Source organism: Lissotriton helveticus, chromosome 7 (assembly GCF_964261635.1).
Source record: "Lissotriton helveticus chromosome 7, aLisHel1.1, whole genome shotgun sequence".
Classification (NCBI taxonomy): Eukaryota; Metazoa; Chordata; class Amphibia; order Caudata; family Salamandridae; genus Lissotriton; species Lissotriton helveticus.
Window position 1 is genome coordinate 1,935,911,026 of NC_136068.1, and position 20,090 is coordinate 1,935,931,115.

General features: G+C 43.7%; 1 pseudogene across 1 annotated transcript in view; it reads right to left on the reverse strand.

Moving 5' to 3' along the window:
* Positions 1–2,758: 2,758 nt before the first annotated feature.
* Positions 2,759–20,090, reverse strand: part of LOC144767891 (uncharacterized) — a 45,157-nt pseudogene continuing 27,825 nt past the window's right edge. Inside the window, exon 2 of the transcript XR_013598375.1 lies at positions 2,759–7,281. The product of XR_013598375.1 is annotated as an uncharacterized LOC144767891 (transcript). The remainder of the gene's footprint in view (positions 7,282–20,090) is intronic.

Consider the following 20,090-nt stretch of genomic DNA (forward strand, 5'->3'; position numbering starts at 1 on the left):
AGGGGCGACCCGGAGGAGGGGCTAGCGGAGTGCGATCCATTGCAGAATTCTACTTATCGCTCCCTTGAGCGCCAAGCTGACGAGCTTCTGGAGACGCCCCGCGAGCCAGAGAGGCATCGAGGCCTGTGACGGTTACTTGGCGGCCTTCTCATCCACCCCATACTTGTTCTCTACTGATGAGGGAAACTATCCCGAAACCCGAGCCATGTCTTGGGTCTCTAAATTTTGGGAACAACGAGTACCTACTCGCACCAACTTTGGTGAACCACTTATGAACTTGACTTTTATTCTTCGAACTACACGCACTTCAAATACCAGAGTGCTTAGGGGCGACCCGGAGGAGGGGCTAGCGGAGTGCGATCCATTGCAGAATTCTACTTATCGCTCCCTTGAGCGCCAAGCTGACGAGCTTCTGGAGACGCCCTGCGAGCCAGAGAGGCATCGAGGCCTGTGACGGTTACTTGGCGGCCTTCTCATCCACCCCATACTTGTTCTCTACTGATGAGGGAAACTATCCCGAAACCCGAGCCATGTCTTGGGTCTAGAGATTTTGGGAACGAGTACCTACTCGCACCAACTTTGGTGAACCACTTATGAACTTGACTTTTATTCTTCGAACTACACGCACTTCAAATACCAGAGTGCTTAGGGGCGACCCGGAGGAGGGGCTAGCGGAGTGCGATCCATTGCAGAATTCTACTTATCGCCTCCTTGAGCGCCAAGCTGACGAGCTTCTGGAGACGCCCTGCGAGCCAGAGAGGCATCGAGGCCTGTGACGGTTACTTGGCGGCCTTCTCATCCACCCCATACTTGTTCCCTACTGATGAGGGAAACTATCCCGAAACCCGAGCCATGTCTTGGGTCTAGAGATTTTGGGAACAACGAGTACCTACTCGCACCAACTTTGGTGAACCACTTATGAACTTGACTTTTATTCTTCGAACTACACGCACTTCAAATACCAGAGTGCTTAGGGGCGACCCGGAGGAGGGGCTAGCGGAGTGCGATCCATTGCAGAATTCTACTTATCGCCTCCTTGAGCGCCAAGCTGACGAGCTTCTGGAGACGCCCTGCGAGCCAGAGAGGCATCGAGGCCTGTGACGGTTACTTGGCGGCCTTCTCATCCACCCCATACTTGTTCTCTACTGATGAGGGAAACTATCCCGAAACCCGAGCCATGTCTTGGGTCTAGAGATTTTGGGAACAACGAGTACCTACTCGCACCAACTTTGGTGAACCACTTATGAACTTGACTTTTATTCTTCGAACTACATGCACTTCAAATACCAGAGTGCTTAGGGGCGACCCGGAGGAGGGGCTAGCGGAGTGCGATCCATTGCAGAATTCAGAAATTCCACAATATTCCCTGATTCCAGGATAATAGTTGCTGGGAATGTGTTTATAAGATGGTCAGGTGTTATTTTATGCCACTGACTACGGAGACTGTAGGGGGCCATGGAAGGGGCAGAGTTGACCCGGGGTACCCTAAGTTAATTAAAGAGTGATCTGTCCACAAAAGATGTTTGGAGAGTTGGTCAGGATAAGATTAAAGGCTCCTCCATGTCATGGAATGCCCGAAAGTGTCATATGGGTGGTTAATACATTTAGATGTGCTTGATCGTTTGATATCTAGGCGTTCCCGGCCCGTATAAGAGTATATCTGCCTGTGTCCCAAGTCAAGTATGAAAAGAGCAGTGGTCCGGGCTCCTGGCAACAGCTGGGCGCATACACATGAGATGTTTGTGAAATATCTTTGGTTCTATGAAGGCATCACTACAGTTCTCATGCCCTTTTATCTGCAGCACCACCGTCTTATAATGGGGGCGACAAACAGATAGGATCCCAGGTTGAACGTGGACACTAAGACACCGCAGTCAGCAGAAAGTGTTTGGAGACACAATCGTTTTGCACAAGCCCTATGCAGCCTAAGAGAGCTGCACACTACTTTTAGACAACGTTCAATTAAACGCACATTGTCAAACTATACATGAGGGGGACAGTTTTCAAATGTAACTCAAAATAGAAAAATCACTAAAGAAAGACAGGCAGGATTCAGGGTGTGGCAGACAGATCACTGTACCAGCCAAACCACCGGTCCTTCCACCAGCCCGGTTTTGGAGTTGGAGAGACTGTCATCTTTCCATTGGAGATCACATTGGGTCTGTCAATGAAAAACTTCTTCCGAAGGAGAAGGGGCACTCTGAGAAAACCCATCAGGCATTATTAGATAAAGAAGCGCTATATAAGAACCTTCAAATAAAAATGTAAGTCAATTTTGCATGTGACAAATGCATATTTAAATCCCTCGTAAGGGAGAATGCTTTCAAATACTCCTCATTCGGTAGCATTTTTATGGATTATTAACGAGAGGAATGCCAAAATACACACATTTTTTGTTTTCCAAATTAAATCTGGTATTTATTGGGTAAAAACGACTGACTTAAGTTCCCAACACAGGAGTGAAGCCCAGATCTCAGTATTAGAGGTAGCACTTCTCTCTTCATTAACACAGATGCAGAGGTGGTACCGTCTCAAGCAAAGAACCGCCTCTCACTCTGAGAGAAGGCACACTGGGGAGAATAGTCCACTCTGATACCACCAGCGCTAGACTCCCTGCTGAAAGCAGTCATGCTATCGAGATTTTACCCCTCTATTGCCAAATAAATTAGGCTCCTTGCTGACATCACAAATTATCTTTATAGTTTAGGGAAGAAATCACATTTAACTTCTTTTTCCATACAATCAGCAGTCAAATACCATGAATTCAAATACATTTTTTGTTTTTATTACAAATCAAAACATACATTTGTTAGTAATATTTAAAATCTAGTCATCATTGTGTACACTTCATAGTCTCATGATTGTTCATGCTGTATCATAATTTAGTTCATGTTAACGTTAAAGTAAATTGAGTTGGATCCTGGTATACACCTCTGTAGTGTGGTTTTTAAAGGCTCTTGGATGTCCATACATAGGTGGTGTTTGGATGTTTGGTTATGTATCATTAATACCGATTCATAAAGTATTGGGTTTGAAATGTATTATGGCACCAATGGCCGTACAAACCACTTGTTCGTAAATATAATTTGTTCAGTTTAGAACTTGTTGCTGTTAACATGAAAGTAAAGTGAGTTTGACCCTGGAGCAAACCCCTGTAGTGTGTTATGCATAAGGATGGGTATGCTGAAGAGCAGTCTCATTGCTTTTCCTCACTGGCTGGGTGGTGGCGGTGGTGATGATACTCGGCAGCAGGAAGAACTTCCCGGACTCAACACTTTGTTAAAATTACCTCGGTGGAAAGCATTAGTTTCTACTATCTGTGGCTACTGAAGATGTATCTTTTCTTCTGATATGCATATTATATTGGTGAACTCCTTCCTCTACACAAGGCTGGACTATGAGAGCACTGTTTATTTGTCAGCTCCAGCAACACAAAAGCACATTAGAGATGAGTCAGAATGCTACAATCTATCTTATTTGTGGTCTGAGGACCTCCCAACTGCATCACAAAGTTTCACTGTTTTCTCACGAGGCAGCACTTTTTATGTCCATTCATTCACCGGCTGTTTATAAAACAAGAGTTTCTTTTTACTTGTAAATACAAACCTGAATATCATTTGTGTCGAAAATCAGTATCTTTTGTGTTCCTTTACTTCTGAATCCAGATTTTTTTACAGTGCCAAGGTTCAAGAAATGTAAAGCAGGGAGTCGATAGTTTAATTCTCTATGAGCTGGAATTTTTTACTGCTCAAGATTCAATCTTTACCTAACACTCAATCTTTCAGAAACCTATTCAGAGCTAAACTTTTCAACAGCTCTCTCTCCGATCAATAATTTTGCCATCATGCACGGATTCTGTCCTTTCACCAGTTAAGAGTTGGTTGGGTGATTCTCTGTAAATAACACACGTCTAAAATATATTCATATACAATTAATCTCACTGTGAATCATTTACAGTCAGTGGTGAGCCAGCAAATTTCCCAAGAGTCCAGCTTGATATTGGACACCTCTGGGGAAGTGACACTATGGTGGGTGCTTTTACATATGCATGTGATGATCAAAATGAGCATAATTTTTTCCTGCGTCAGGGCTTCAGAGGTAAATGTTGTGCACTGCAAGCATTATCTCTCAGAGTTACAGGTCACATTTTCCTACTTTGACTTCTTGTGCCTTTGGACGTTGTTCTCTAGCAGCTGTCATTGAACCAGTCGTTGTACAAAATGGCCAAACACCAAACCCAGCTAAAAATATTCTCCAGTCTGTGCTTGTTAAATGTATTCAAGTGTGTTGTGTTTATAGGTTTTGTCACTAATCCCTGTAGTTAGCTGAAAACCCTTTCTGCAACTACTTCCAAATCCCCTGCAATGGTATGGTTTCTCCCCTGTATGTGTTTGCTGATGTCTTCGTAGTATTGATAATCGACTAAAGCTCTTCGCACATTCAGGGCACTTGAATGGCTTTTCCCCTAAGTGTGTTTGCTGATGATTTCTTAATGTTGAAGGGTCACCAAAACTACTTCCACATTCAATGCAGTGGTAGGGATTTTCACCTGTGTGCTTTCGTTGATGTCTTCGTAGGTCTGATAATGGACTAAAGCACTTCACGCACTCACTGCACTTGAATGGCCATTTGTTATATTCTGTATTTCCCTTTTATTTGGATTGCCCTTTTAATCTTGGAATGTGTATTCATTTGACTAGTGGCACTTGCCTTGCTGTTTATGTGACATCATTTGGAATGTGTTTGGGATCCTGAACTGATTTCAGCCTGAATGGATGTACTGTGCTCACTGACAATAAACTGGATTTCTTTCTATGGATTTTGATCTTTATTATTGGACTTTTACACTTTTCTCCAGTGTTTATTCACTGAGGATTCCATCATTTTGAAGATTCCTTAAAACTACTTCCACATTCGCTACAATGGAATGGTTTCTCCCCTGTGTGCGATCGCTGATGTATTTTGAGGTGTGATAAACAACTGAAGTTCTTCACACATTCACTGGCTTCGCCACTGTGTGTGTTCTCTGATGTCTTTGGAGATTTGATAACTGAATGAAGCTCTTGAAACATACATTGCAATGGTATGGTTTTACCCCAGTATGTGTTCGCTGATGTCTTTGGATTTGTGATAACTGGCTAAAGCTCTTCACACATTCATTGCAATGGTATGGTTTTTCCCCCAGTGTGTGTTCGCTGATGTCTTTGGAGTTGTGATAACTGGCTAAAGCTCTTCACACATTCATTGCAATGGTATGGTTTTTCCCCAGTATGTGTTCGCTGAAGTGTTTGGAGCTGTGATAACAGACTGAAGCTCTTCACACATTCACTGCATTGGAATGGTTTTTCCCCGGTGTGTGTACGCTGATGTCCTTGTAGATGTGATAACTGGCTAAAGCTCTTCACACATTCCTTGCAATGGTATGGTGTTTCCCCAGTATGTGTTCGCTGATGTCTTTGGAGCTTCGATAACTGACTGAAGCTCTTCACGCATTCACTGCATTGGAATGGTTTTTCTCCTGTGTGTGTTCGCTGATGAATCTTAAAAGTTGAGGATTGACTAAAACTACTTCCACATTCATTGCAATGGTATGGTTTTTCCCCAGTGTGTGTTCGCTGATGACTCCTGAGATTTGAGGATTGACTAAAACTACTTCCACATTCATTGCAATGGTATGGTTTTTCCCCAGTGTGTGTTCGCTGATGTTCTTGTAGATGTGATAACCGACTGAAGCTCTTCACACATTCATTGCAATGGTATGGTTTTTCCCCTGTGTGTGTGCGCTGATGTAGTACTAGATGTGATAACGCACTAAAGCTCTTCACACATTCACTGCACTTGAATGGTTGTTCCCCTGTGTGTGTTCGCTGATGAATCCTGAGAGTTGAGGATTGACTAAAACTACTTCCACATTCACCGCAATGGTATGGTTTCTCCCCAGTGTGTGTTCGCTGATGTACTTCCAGATGTGATAACGCACTAAAGCTCTTCACACATTCACTGCACTTGAATGGTTGTTCCCCTGTGTGTGTTCGCTGATGAATCCTGAGAGTTGAGGAATGACTAAAACTACTTCCACATTCACTGCAATGGTATGGTTTGTCCCTTGTGTGTGTTCGGTGATGATTCCTGAGAGTTGAGGAATCACTAAAACTAGTTCCAAATTCATTGCAATCGTATGGCTTTTCCCCAGTGTGTGTTCGCAAATGTGTTCGTAGATTTGATAACTGACTGAATGTCTTCCCACATTCATTGCAATGGTACGGTTTTTCCCCTGTGTGTGTTCGCTGATGCATTTGGAGTTGTGATAACCAACTGAATGCCTTCACTCATTCATTGCAATGGTATGGTTTTTCCGCCATGTGTGATCTTTTAGGAGTGCTAACTGACTAAAGTTCTTCACACATTTATTGCAATTGCACGTTGCTTCTCCTGTGTGTGTTTGTTGATGGCTCTTTAGTAGTGATGACAAACTAAAGCTCTTGCTGCTTTTGAATGATTTTTCTTTCTTGGTTAGTGTCTCTGGGTCGGGTTTATATTTGTCTGCATCCCATGACTGTGTTTCCTGAGGAGCTAACACGGTTGATAAAGCACTTGTGTTATTCTCACATTCCTTGTATGTGTGTGGTATTTTGGATGCTTGATTTCAGATTTTACAACGAAATACAAGACTCACCAACTACATATATTATACTTGTGGCAAGTAAAGCTTCTTTGTATGTGGTTATGTCTTTAGATTGTATAATGGTTTTGCATGTTTACGAGTGAAGATTAGTCTTCCTTCAGGTCGATGCAAATTGGGACAGTCTTGTAGATCATTGCTCCTCTCTCTCCTTCACTCTTCAGTTGTCTGGCTCCACCCCATTGTGCTTTTCTCTTGCTCCTGTGGTTTAGCCAGAAATAGTTTACAATATACCTAGTGCACTGAATGGTGGTCTACCATCATTACAGGAATGCTGTCTCCACCTCACACAGATCCAATCATTAAATCTTGGATACTTGTTTATACAGGCAGTGGTTAGTTGTTATTGCTGTTGCGTTAATTTTCTAGAGGTCATTTCTTCGTCTTGTGGCATGGAGGTGCACAGCTCAGACTCTTACATCCATTGAATTGCTCGTGACTGCTTCTTCCAGGATCAATCAGTTTATGTTCAGGTTCCTCAGTCTCTGACTGTGCAGCTCTTTACCTGCATATTGGAGCAAATTTTTTCGGATGACTTTTGCACATTTACACGATTAAAGTCATTATTCACAATCATTTGTGCATTAAAGGCTGGTTTCCTGTTGGATGTAAAGAGATTTAAAATTACTAAATGGAAATGTAAGAGAATGTAAATACACAATATTTAACTATTTGTAAAAGCCATCTCTTCTTTACCACTTTTTTAAGTAACCAAGAGATATTTCACCATACACAGATATTTAAATGCATTTTCTATTGAACATGCCACATCTTAATTCAGAAAAGGAGGTGATAAGTTAGTAAAGAAAGGGCACTCACGGAACACCCATTCGCTAGAGGTATAGCTTTAGGAATACGCACAGTCAAGATTTCATTTAAACAAGAAGACATTGTGGAAAAAGAAGTGATTAGGATATGCTGCTGTCACTTCAGTTTTACAAAGTGTATAACAACTGTAACTCTTCAGGAAGTATATGACAAAGGAAACTCTTCAAGATGTATGCAATAAAGATAACACTTCAGGAAGTATAAAACAAATGCAGCTCCATTCACACTCTTCTTGACAATACTTTCCTGTTCACACTGGATCAGCTGATATTCCAACTCCCATCTTTACTTTTCTGTTTGTTAAGTTATCTTTGCCACATTCCTAGGGATGGTTCAAGCATTTGGTGGAAGATTGCAGCATTTATAATGGAGATTTTATCACAGCCAGTGATATACCTTTGACATCCCTGCTGCCAAGAAGTGTGTGCTTTTTGTCTTTTTCTACCTTACCATGGTATCTAACTTAATGTCTTACGTTTGCTTTAACTTGTCTAAGAAGCTGTCAGACGGACGTGCGCTGCTCCCGGAAGAAATACGATCATTTTGTCATCACTGAATATTTATTGAAGGCTCCCAACACGTGACTCCTCCCAGCCGGTGGATGTCAATTGAGCCCTTAGATGAGACTTGTTAGAAATGGGATTTCAGGTTGGCTAGGGCTTGAGCCTTATCCAGGCAGAAACCACTGCTCTAGTCAGAGCAAGGGAGTTACACGCCAAAGATGACCCCAGCTCACCTCCTTGGTAGCTTGGCATGAGCAGTCAGGCTTACCCCGGAGGCTATGTGTAAAGCATTTGTGCAATCCACACAGCAACAACATACTAGGCACACCACAAAAGGAACTCCACACAAGTTTATATACAAAATAGCCTTTGTATTATCATAAAACACATTAGAATAGTAATCACACAATATACACTGTGCCGACTGGCACGGGGCTATATTTACAGGGGATTATATACACATGACAGGGCCACTTGGACCACTGTCAGAACCATCACTTAAATGTAAATGTAGTTGAGCTTATATAGCGCACAGCTACCCGCAGTGGGTTTCCCGGCGCTTGCTTAGGGAACCCTTCCTGGTATTCCCCTGTGAGATAGCAGGGTATCCACAAGGTGAAAGTCAGGCATCCCGCCGCGAGGGGCCGTTGTGGAGATTAAGCAAGCTATTGCCCAGAGTCGCAGAGTGTGAACCCGTGAGTCGAGGAGGCACCGGGGCGAGAATTATCGAGTCCGTGGAATTTTTAGCCCAAGACCCGCCGAGGCGGGGAATTGAACCCTGGTCCAGGACCGATCTCAGCTTCCGGGTCTGCTGCCTCTAACCCCTGAGCCACACTTCTCCACTTAGTAAAGATAGTAAACGGAGAATATATAATAAGCTTGGAACACAACCAGCAATTAATGGCAAACACTGGACTCCGCATCATCCTGTAACATAAATCATATTATCCACTGTATCACATTAGGCGTGAAATATATCCTGCACCAACCTCATAAGCCTAAACATATTAGACCATAACCTCCTAAGCATAACTCACCTTAGGAAATAGGGTGTGTAAATCATACTACATAAATCACATTTCCTAGCACCACATCCATCACATTAGGGCCTGGCACCCTACAAACCTGACAGTCGCTCTGGCCAACCGGCCTTCTCAAAGGGGTTCAAAATGCCCTATGTCCAAAGTGTCAGGGCAGCTGCCAACGCAGCAGAATCCATATGCGCAATTGCGCAGACCTAAAAGATGCAGCTGGCACTGAGTGATGCACAGCTGTGAAAGTAAGGGGCTTAAAGGTGGGCACTCAGAGGCACATCTCCTCAGCTGCAGCGGCCCACAACATTATTAGCGATGATTTTTGTAGTATGGCAAAGGCGGGCACTCAGCGGCACAGCTCCTAAGCTGTAACGGCCCACAATAGCGATAGCGATGATTCTCATAGGACGGCAAATGCGGGCACTCGGAGGCAACAGCTCCTCAGCTGCGGCGGCCCACAATAGCGATAACGATGACTTTGGTAACACAGGCAAATACAGGCTCTCAGTGGCAACAGCTCCTCCGATGCGTTGGCCCACAATGGCGATAACTATGACTTTGGTAACACAGGCAAATGCGAGCTCTCAGCGGCAACAGCTCCTCAGATGCGGCGGCCCACAATAGCAATAAAAGATGACTTTGGCAACACAGGCAAATGCGGGCTCTCAGCGGCAACAGCTCCTCAGCTGTGGCGGCCCACAATAGTGATAACGATGACTTTCAGCCCGCGTTCCCCGCAGTTGAACCAGAGGCTCTGGAATTCTCCACAGAGGCCTCACTTGCGAGGAGAATTCCCCTCAAATAGGAATCCAGACGGCTGATGGGTGAAGTCTAATGTCCCTGAGACTTCAGTAGGAGGCAAGCTCAAATCAGGCCCTTGGGTAGTTGCTTCAGCAAGATGGATGAAAGTTTCAAAGTCCTTTCCCTCTAGTTACACGGACAGAGGTTCGTCTTGGCATCCAGAAGTAACACGTTCTTCCTCCAGGAAAGAATTAAAATATATCACTCACAGGGTGCAGGGAGCCACAGCTCGAAAAGAAAAAGCACTCAGCAATCAAGGGGGCAATGCAGGGGCCAGAGAGGCAAGCACTCAGGGCAGTTCCTCCTGGGCCCCAGCAGCAGCATGCCCCAGCAGGATCAGGAGCAGCACATCATCCTAGAAGAGCACCATAGAACTGAACAATTTCATGGGGTCACAGCCCCTTTACTTATACCACCAAAAGACTTTGTTCTCAAAAGTCACAAGTCACTGAACCCAGCCAGAACCAGTTCGTTGTGGTCCTGGAGAACTGCATCCTGACTTTGAGGAAGAGGGGGTCTGCCATCAGCCGCACAGTGGGAGGTGGAGCCATCATTCCCCTTGCCAGGCACAGCCCTGCTCAGATCAAAGGGTCTCCCTCCCCATACTCCAACTGCAGATCTCGCTATTCAACCCACGTCTGGCTCAGCCTGCCCTGTCCCTCCAAAACCAGACATGCAATTCACATCAGGCAGGCGGACACATAGCACACAGAAATGCCAACTTCTAAAAGTGGCATTTCTCACAGTCATGATAAATCTGCGCACACCATTGCGCAGCATTTATTCTCACAATTTCATACATACCAGGCTTGACCATACTGCTACTCTCATAACAGAAATTACCACTGACACACACTGAGCAGGGAATCCCCCATGCATTCCTATGGGAGGGCAGACCACTCTCACTCCCACTAAATGTAACAGAGAGCGCACGCACTTTACACTGGACCACAGGGCTAAAGTGCCCAGCGGCCTTAGACCACTAACACTACACAGAGAAAAGGGCTGGGAGAAATGCTAAAAGTTTAGGGGTGAACCTGCAAAAAGGGCGAAGTCCAACACAACCCCCTTCCAGCCAAAATTCAGGGTAGACCAATCACTACGTTGATGGGCTTCCCTGCTTCGGGTGATAGAACACCGACCTGGGCCCGCACTGCAGGGACACCCTCCGGTTCTACGCCACTCTGAACCCACATGGTTACCCCCGTAAAAAAAACTCTCAGACCCAACTAGGCTACCCCACTGGTACTCCCTAGTTGTCCACGGCCAGGCCCAGGCCAACCAGATGTCATTGGTCCTTAAACCCTGGCACATAATAGCCATTCTCCACTCTCCCTCTCAGTGTAGTTCCAAACTACCACCGATCCTTCAACCTAGGGTCCGCACCCTCAGGCTGACCAGAGGTCACGGGCGAAGCGTCTCCTCACCCTACCTCTACTTCTGGGGTACCGCACTCTCCCAGAAGAAGTACCCACCAGAGCACAACTCTCCCACCAGTTCAGGACCTCTCTCCATCAACTGGTCTACCACCTGGGATCCACATTTACCAGCTGCACTGGGGTCAGAGGCGAGGACTCCATCCCTCTGCACCCCCTTCCAGAGCCCTATACCCTCCCTTCTGACGATCAGGGTTTCTTCACTTAAGATGGGCCCCACCTGCTCTAAAGTTAGTACTACCACACAATGTCAGGGACCCTAAAGATCGCGGCTAGGCCTGCACCATCCATCTGGAGTGGTACCCCTAGAAGGCAAACCGGTCAGGACACTGATTACAGTTGATCTGCCGTCCAGGTCGGAAAACACCTGCTCCTGGCTCCCCAACCCAGGGACGGTACCCTTTGGTCAGATGCCCGGCGAACCAGGACTTCATGGAGGGCACGCCTACCCCGCTCCCCAAGGGTGACACATACCTAATGTGTCGTGTGACAGTCTCGCGACCTCCTGTCCCTCTGACAGTGCGCGAAGATGCCCCAGGACAGAAGTGGCGTCACCATGGCCAATCCTTGGTGACAGCCCTTCTGGCTTGCCCCTGACCCAATGGTTCTTCCTCTGGGGACTCTTTTCCCCTGTCACCCCTCAATCTGGACTTCCGCACATTCAACTTAGGAGGGGCACTGCCAGACACCAGAACTCATGGAGGTCTGATTACAGACACTACCAGCTTACCTAAAATGGGAAGATCCCCTCGAAGAACGGTCCGATAGGACAGACTAGACTCCCTACCTGGTGTTCCCTCTAAGAACCATCCTGCACTGGAGACTGAGGTTGAGGCTCGGAAAACGGCCCAGTCTCACACCTTCCCCTGTGGGACAGGATGTGAGGCCTTGTAACCTCCTCACTTACAAGGTCACCTAGCTGGGCTACTCTGAACCATTTCCACTACTCTGAGTTGGAAGACACTTGCACCATTCTTCTAGTATCCCTCCCCCAATGTAAGTTTCCTACAACCACAGAACTTAAACACTCCAACAGGTGTTGGTGCGACTCCGGAAAACAATTACGGGGCCTGTTCGGTCTGACAAAATGTTTTGAACAGCCCTTTAACACCATTTACCGTGCTAACAAATCACTCAAACGTCCAGTGCATCACAACATTCATCCACACTCCCATCCCAAGACTGGTGAGACATCATCTTACTGCCCCTGAATCTCAACCTGTCCCCCTCTTAACCGAGAGCGAGGTACCATACTCTGGGAACTAGGAATGGGACTTCCTGTTGTGGAAACTTGGCAGAGACTACAGTTAGCATGAGCTGAAGCAATTTTGTTTTTAGCATCCGTTTTAGTTAAGCCCTGTGTTTGCCATGTGCTTCCCAGTCTTTGCTGTTGCCCGCTTCTCTATTTCGCCTGAGTCATCATCTATAATTAGCTCCTGCAGCAATGAGCCTGAGTACTGCACATGCTCAGAGAGGCCTTAGCTGTTAGGATGCACCTGTCATGTACTTAACTGTCAGGCTATTTAAACTGATGTCAGCAGCATTGTAGCTGCTCCCATTCTGTTGACTAAGCAATTGTGATGTATCCTTGTATGTAACGGACTATTTGTGTGTACAATTGTACCGCCTCTGCAGTAAAAGGTGTATATAAGGCCCATGGTTTCTGTACTCCATGTGCTACCTCATACATTGCCTGAGGGTTCTGTAGCGATGTAGGTTCTACTCATGAGTCTTAATAAAATAGTTTCTTGATATTTCAGCTTCCATGCCAATCTCTACTTTGTCAGTCTAAAGGACCAGTGCGCAAAAGGGCGAACGCCTGCACCATGTGGTCTCCTGAAAGGGCTCACCCCCACAAATTGGCACCCGTTACGCGGGGCTCATCGGCGACTCGGATGCCCGACGGAGTGGTCTTTATGGAGGTTTAGAATCTCACTAAAGATGTGCACTGCATGAGGAGGCCCTTGTCTTTGCAGGCCGAAGTGCTCTTACGATTTTCCTGATTCGACCCTCCAGGTGGTGCCGGTCTTCGACTGAGATCTCTTTTGGCGTTCGTCTTACAGTGACCATTTGGTTGATTCAGAGCTTGGCAATTGGAGGCTGGAGACCTTTGCTTGGTAAGATCGCTAAATGTGACGCTTTTTGTTTGGATTTGCTTAGCCAAGATTCTAGTTTGGTTATATATATATTGCAATTGATATAGGCAAGTAATATTGCGATTTTTCTCTAATTTTTTTAATTCTTGAATGGTACAATATTCGTGTTAAGTACCACTTTGTTATAATATTATATATACTGTTATATTTTTGGCATGCCGGTTTCAAGCACGCTTCGAAGGATATGTTGCTTTCTTGGAGGTACCAATATGGATTTAGAACAAAATCAGCCGGCTCCCCCCGAGGGGACACCAAATAGGGATATGTACATTAAAAATGGTATTTCTTCCACAATGTATAGTTCACTATGGAATAAATATACTAAGAAGGATCCTGATTTATGATGGCCAATACATGGTTCATTCGATATTAGAAAAATTCAGTTTGTGGAACAGTGTGTGTTTAAGCGCAAAAGTAGACCAGATATGTTTGACATTATGTGCGAATGTGGATGAAAGAAACTCGTGAGAGAGTGAGGAAAGAGCAAGTTTTAGCAGACAAATAACAACGCAAAAACATCTATCTGAAAGCGCAGGAAAGGAAAAATAAAGAAATGAGGGAAATAAAAGAAAAAGAGGATAGGGAGCGCAGTTTACAGGTAAATGGCCAATACCCTGTTGGGCGTCCTCTCTATCCTCTACTTAATAAACCACAGGATGATTCAATTTTGTTAGATCAATCTCCGCCACTATATACTTTTCCCTCTGCCCCGAAGATGATTCTGATGATGATAAATCTTCCCCAGATCACACAGAGTTAGACCCTAAATGACAGACTTGCTCTTTTTTGACCGCGACCGTGCAGCCACTCTCAGATCTGCTGCTCGACAAGGCAGCTCGTGGTGATGCCTCTGCACCAGACATTTTAGCAGATGTTCAGCAATGGCCAGACTCAGAGCAGTTATATTTTACAGAGTCGTTTACCGGAGAAGTAAATGCAAATTTTAGGAAACATTCCACAGACTTAGAGCCTTTTCAAATAAAACGTGATCATAAACAATTGAGTGACTGTCTTTTTCTCTCTTCCCAGGTGGCCGATTTAATTATACGTGTGGTTAAACTATGAACTGATGCGTTCAGTTTGTGAGAGGAGAAAAAGGCAGCTGCTGCAGCTGAACAAACAGCTCAGACCCCCATGCCACAGGAGGAAGTTCCAGGGACAGATAAGGATACTGTATTTCATGGGAAACCAATGTTTGAAGCTGCGCCTTAATATGTCCCTCCTAGGGGTGCAGGTAAAAGTGATAATAAAGATTCAGCAGATGCAAATTTATATTTTGTTTACAATTCGGTTTATACTCCTTGGAGTAGAGCGGCTGTCATCGCGCTTAAAGCTGCCTTGTGCAAAAACAACAGTTGATAGACAGAATGCAGAACAATGTCATAAATTCACCCCAGTACAGGGATCTGGGCCTAAATCCATCTTTTTTTGCTCACCATGACATTCCAGTTTGAACCCAGCCATATGCAAATCAGTCTTGACCCTGTGCCTCTTGGGAACAGTCCATCCGGAACTGCCAAACCAGGTCCTCCCTGGACTGGAAACAAGACTGGCAGGTACAAAGTTTAGAAGCATTATTCAGAGCCTGCATCATCCCAGAACAAATAATGTTCTTAAATGAAACTGTTCAACAGACATCTTGTCTTGACCTGGCTAAGATAAAAGATTTAAACAAACCGTCCATACCTAAGTCCACACCTGGACTTAGGTATGAACTAGAACTACAGATGAGGAGGTAGACGTAAATTATATTTTACAACAAAACAGAACTAATCCTGATTGGAAAAAATTGTTAATTGGCCCACAGACAAGATAGATTCCTGAAAACGACCCAGGATTTAAAGCAACTAGGCCAGATCCAAGATATGTCCAGAGACAACATCCAGGGATAATAACAACTTACAGTGTAGGAAAACTGTGCCTTGAGTGGCTACAAAAATCTGCACTCCCAGATATTAAACAACACTTAACTTTACTTAAAGATGGAATTGATTTGAGAGAATTCTTACTTGGACCTCGCAAACAACGTCATAAACCTTTCATATACGCCGGTATTTACGCTGCTTATAATGAAGCATGGAAAGTCACGCAAATGGAAACTGCAGAACGAATACGAGAAATTGATTGTATTAATTTAGAGAAAGCTCTCTCTGTAGTTGACAATGGGTTAACAACTCTGTCATCCAGAATTTATTCTTTGGACAGCATCATATCCTCTGCCATAGACATAATGGAACAGGACTTGCTAATGCTACAACATGGCCAGTCTCAATTGCGTTCTATAATGCTGCTAGGCTGGACGTTACAAAACCTTCGTTCAGGCCATGTGCCTTGGCGTCTAATCAACACCAAGTCATTGTTTACTGGTTTTAACCTTACACATAAACAAATCTCTTTGGCACAGAGAGGAGCAAACTATACGGTGCTGAGCATAGAAAAACTAGAAAGATTACCGTTAACCGTTTCTGAGAAACCAGCCGTTGAATGGATAATACATGGCACCATCACGATACCAGTGACGATTTTCCAGTTTCAGTATTGCTTAAAACACATACCCGCAGGCCTATAAATGTAAATGTAAATGTAAATGTACAGGAATTTATATAGTGCAAATCACCAATCGGTTTCTAAGCGCTTGCTTAGGGAACCCGTCCTGGTATTCCCCTGTGAGATAACCCCGGCAGGGTATCCGCAAGGTGAAAGCCAGGCATCCCGCTGCGAGGGGCCTGTATGAAAGGTTGGGTAAAGAATACATAGAGTCGACACACACAAATGTTGGAGTGGGGAAAAGGAGGTATTTCTTAGTGGTAAAAATTGCAAAACCACATTGAGCGGTACGCTTCTATGTCAAGGCATTAATTTACATGGAGACTGTGATGGTTCTTCAAACAACTTATCATGTCACCTGCAGGGTTCCCCGGCAGCAGTGATAGATCCAATTTTTAGGCAGCTTTCCAATGGGAGCTACATAATGCTGAATGATCACAGCTGTTGTGGAATGATGCCAGGAATAGCCTATCTTGTTAGTGTGTCAGCCATGATCACGTGCTGTATGCAAGTATTGTTTCCAAAAACTAAGACAGACGGGGAGTCGCCACTATGGCCCTCACGAATATCTCTTCTATACGAATTGATACTTTAAGCAGAACAAAAGCCATTCTTTTACAAAAAAACTGTGCCACTGACCTCGTCCAGAGAGAGTATGATCTGCAAGTTTCAAGGTCCTCTGCAGAGATGCATGCCTTATTATCAACAATCTGCCCCATATATTTCGCAGAAATGTTAGGTCGTATCTTAAACATGTCTGATAACAGTGGTATTATACATGTATTTAAGATGATTTTTTCGGGTCTGTTAGCACCCTTTGAAGCAGTCCTAGGCATTTTTCCTAACTTTGTGCACTCTGTGTTCGGCGGACTGCATCTCATCTTGGGACTCGTAGCAGGGATACTACTTTTATTTCTCTTGCTCCTTTATGGCAAGTCCGGTCACCAGCGATACCCAAATTACCATGGAGAATTCTCTACAGGAAGTGCAGTATCGTGAACGCATAACACAGATTCTTGGCTTGGCTCGTTTGAGAGATCTGAATACCACGTGGTTCCTGTCATTCAGACCGATCTGGCAAGATTACATCTTACCTTTTCTATGATGCCTGCTTTGTGGAAAGGAATGCGTGTTGGATATCTGTCTAACACTTCCATCAGCACTGCCAACTGTTGTTGACGCTTTGCTAGGTCCGGTAACGGCTCATGCATTGTGTTGCCCCCAACGGCTACCAATCCTGATGACGGCATTCATTGAGATCTCACCGGCAATTCCAGCTGAGGGTGAGATACCCGGACCAACAGGCACACTTGTACCATCTACTACGAACATTGCTAACGCGGCTGACGCTGACGGCGATGCTTCTCATCTGTGTACGATTGATGTACTTAATGAAGTGGTTCAACTTTCATCTACTGTGGTAGACGATTTCTTTGCCAGCCTAGACGATTTAATGTTTCCCCCTTTCACCGAGAATAACTTTTGAAGTTAGCACACACCGTTCTTTCTATTCTGAAATTTGACCTTTGTTTTTTCAAAACAAAAACTTCTAACTTTGGAACTGTATTTTTTTACGATTTGATTTGACTTTTTCCCAAAAAAATTAACTTTGGCACAAAGCAATCTGCTTAAAGTAGAACTATTCTTAGAGAACAAGAATTGTTTGAATACTTCCTAGAAACAATATTGACCTTATCAAGAAACCAAAACAATTTATATATTCGGCTATGGGATGGTCTCGACCTTTTTTCTGTATTTAGAGCCATTATATAAATGTAATTTTTATGATTAATTCAGTTAGCAATACTAACAACATGCTACATGATTGAAATTAAATCATTCCGTTTAAAATGCGTTCAGTATAAATGCTCATTTATTTGTGTACAACCTTTTCAAATGCATTTTATGTATTTTTGGGTGGGATTGTAAACACATGCTTTAGATATGTTTTAGTGCTGATACTTAGTAATGTTGAACATAATAAAGTGGATTGGGTGTTGTATAGCATTTTAGGACCCTAGTGTAATTTTCCCGGTTCATGCCCTTACATAGGTATAATTCACCATACACTTATATAGGCATAGAAATCATAACCATATTTAGACAAAGCTCATGCAGTCCAAATATGGCATGGCTACTTCCACTAGTTCTGAAAATCCCCAACGATTTCTTGGAAAACTCGGCTTCAGCAGCTAGGGACTTCCCCTTGCTTGACTATTGATTTGTCCAAGAACTCATGGAGTTTTCAAAGAACTGAGACTCTTTGTTGATGTTATTATGTCTACCTTTACGTCAAACTCGGCACCTTCAAATTATAAATATGCCCACACTTGCCATACCAAACACACGGTGGTTTGGAGCAGTTCCCCTATCTATTTGCCCGATGCATCCTACTACAGCAAGTGCTGAAGGAACCCTCCAGCAGATGTACTGAGAGAGACGCTGTCTTTTCTCTTGCCGAGAAATCCAGCTCCAGTGTTTCCAAGCTACCCTTGAGGGTTGTTGGGAAATCGAGTCCTGAGACTGACCTCATTCATTCTAAACCAAGGTACGGAGCGGATTAGACCCTAAGAGAAATCTTGGATAGATTCTTGGCAAAGAAAACTAAATTTATGCTACACCTCACTTACTTCTTCCTTCGTACAGACTTAGGTTAGGTACATCGGGGTAGGCGTATTTTAGAAGCACCAGTTGAGTATGTTTTAGCCTTTGTTATTTATGTATGTATTTATCTATGGTCTAGGAACCATACAATGCTTTTACAGTATTACTTTATAATACTCTTCTTAGTGTACGCATTATACTTTGGAACCAGTATCACAATTGTAGCAGTTCATTTCTTCAGCTTGAGAAAGAAGACTGTTCAATAAATACTTTTATTGAAAACGCCCGTCTCTCTATTTCTCTGCACCTATGGTGAAACGAAGCATGCACGAATGACTGAGTCAAATATCTATCTATTGTTTCCAAAAACTATTGTATAGCATTTTAGGACCCTAGTGTAATTTTTTTTTTATTAATTTTTTTTAAATTTTTTATTTGCATCAAGGGGAACAAACAAGAGAAAATCATACTAAACAAGATTTGTCTACAAAAATTTCAGCAAGAACAGTAAATTAACATTTGTAATAAAAAGATGCGTAAATCATGAGCAATGTAGAGGTCATACAAAAAAAAAAAAGAGAAAAAGAAGAGTATACTGTTGTTGAGACATGATTAACCCCCAGATTCTGTCAATTTTTCGTTTAGCCTGCAGGCCCCTTGTAGCAGCAAGGGCAAGTTCCATATTATATGTTTCCTTAACCAGGCTCCACCATTCCATAACCGTTGGTGGATTTTTTTGAATCCAAGCTCTAGCAATAAGTAGCCTTGCACAGGTAACTAAAATATTCAACAAATCACAGAATACACTAGTACCCCCACATATACCCACCAGCACATCCATTGATGAGAATATAATAGGTTGAGCTAGTCTATCAGAAACCACCTTAGTTATTCCATCCCATAGTTCACTCAGATGGGGGCAAGAAAAAAACATGTGGACAATATCAGCACCACTTAGATCGCATTTTGGGCATTTCGTACGCTCACTGAAATTATTATTCGTTGCCCATTTAAGAATTCTCTCGGGGGTATGATACAGTTGGCATACAGTTTTAAACAGCTGTAATTTAAGACTAGAAGATTGAACTGATACATTTAGACTTTTGAGAGATAGAGTAATTAAATCAGATGGTACATTCATTGCCAGTTTTCTATTCCATTTCTCGGTCAATTTTGTAATGTCGCTAGTGTTAAAGCCAGAAAAGATCTTATATCCAATACTAATCATGGCCTTATCTGCTTCTCTGTAAATGCAGTCCCAGACCTCAGAGTCTAATACCGTAGTAAGCTCTAATTTCCTCACTAGATAATCTTTGCTCTGATAGCATTTAAACCTAGCCCGTTCCGTCCTAGTGTAATTTTCTTGATTCATGCCCTTATATAGGTATACATCACCATATCCATAGAAATCCTAACCATATTTAGACATAGCTCATGCAGTTCAAATATTGCATGGCTACTTCCACTAGTTCCAAAAATCGATTTCTTGGAAAACTCGG